Raw genomic sequence first — 1488 nt, forward strand, 5'->3', positions numbered from 1 at the left:
GCTCTCGCCGCTGCTCCGCCAGCCCAGTCCGCATCAAAATACTGCCACACAATATGGCGGCGCGGCGGCCGGCAAACACCGCGAGATCTGCGGCCACAGCCGAGGCGACGGCTGTGACGAGCCCTCCCACCCCCAGCCGCGCGGCGAGGGTGAGGCGGCGGGCGTGGCGGGGTTGTAGTTTCCACGCCCCGCCTCCGACACCCGGGTTCCCCACGCCCGTCTCGCCGAGGCGGAGGGGCCACGGTGAGGGAGGGGACACACTGAAGAGGCGCGAGTCCCTTAGACTCCGGCGCGCCGGGCCGCAGGGAGAGAGAACTCGGGCTTCGGAGTCGGGCGCACGTCAGCGAAGGGGCTCGTCGGGTCCGGAAGAGGGTGGCGGGTGGCGCGGGGCTGCCGGCGGCGCCGCTCGGGTGGGGACCGGCCAGACCCTGCAGGCCGTGGCGGGCCGCGGAGCGGGTGGGCCCAGATGGGCACAGACGGAGGCGGGCGCCCGGCCTGCGGGAATCGCGGGGCCTGCGAGCGCGACACACCCCCTTGGAGCCGGGCCGGTTCAGGACGCGGGATGGTCCCGGGCCGTGGGGTCCGGGTCTTGGGAGCCCCCGCGACTCGGAGTGTGGAGTCGGGCTCTTGGGTGGTTCTTGAGCAGCTGAGGGGGAAGAATAAAATGATCTAAATGCTGCGAGGGAGTGGATTTTTTTTAATTGCACGTTCCTAGAAGTCCTAGAAGCAGAGCCAAAGACACCAGCTTTGAGGGGAGAGGGGGAGACTTAAAGTTCTATCTTAAAGAAGTGTGTTTAATTTCCCCTTAAGAAAAAAAATATTCAACGTTCAACGTTTCTCACAGTGTAAAATATTTATTTGAAAACCCTGACGCTTTCATGTGCCCAAAAGACGACGGCATTTTTCTGACCCTGTCCAAAGTGTCCACATTGCTGCCAGTTTCTTCCTTGGAGTAATTCTTACTCCCGAGAAAAATCCCAAAGGACTATTTTTATTATTGCATTTCCAGTGTAAGTGCCATAGGTGCAGGGTTAAGTTTATTTTAAAAACAACAACAAAAAAATCTTTTTAGCATTTAAGTATAACCCTCCCACTTCCTTTTTTTCTTACTCATCTTTTAAAAATATCTGAAATAATTGAGATACAGTTCCAATTCAAACCCTTTACCACTTCAAAAGTCAGAACTGCTAATGTTCTGAGGCATCAGAATTTAAATTTTCATCCATTGGCGATCCCATTAAGAGAAGCAAAAGTATATTTTTTTAAAAAAAGTTTATGTGTGAAGAGAAATAAATTAGGATTTAAAGAATGGAAAGATACTCTTCATTTAATTCCCGGTACTAAGTTGTTGAACCTTAATACTTTACAGCACTTCTCTAATATTTCCATATTTAATATAACTGGTGCAATGATTTTAGATAAATTGAATCAATTATTAAATAGATTTCATTTGTCTTTTAAACCAAAGCACAAAACCAACATGTACTT

This window comes from Nannospalax galili, unplaced genomic scaffold (genome assembly GCF_000622305.1).
Source record: "Nannospalax galili isolate Female #2095 unplaced genomic scaffold, S.galili_v1.0 scaffold395, whole genome shotgun sequence".
In the NCBI taxonomy this organism is placed as follows: domain Eukaryota; kingdom Metazoa; phylum Chordata; class Mammalia; order Rodentia; family Spalacidae; genus Nannospalax; species Nannospalax galili.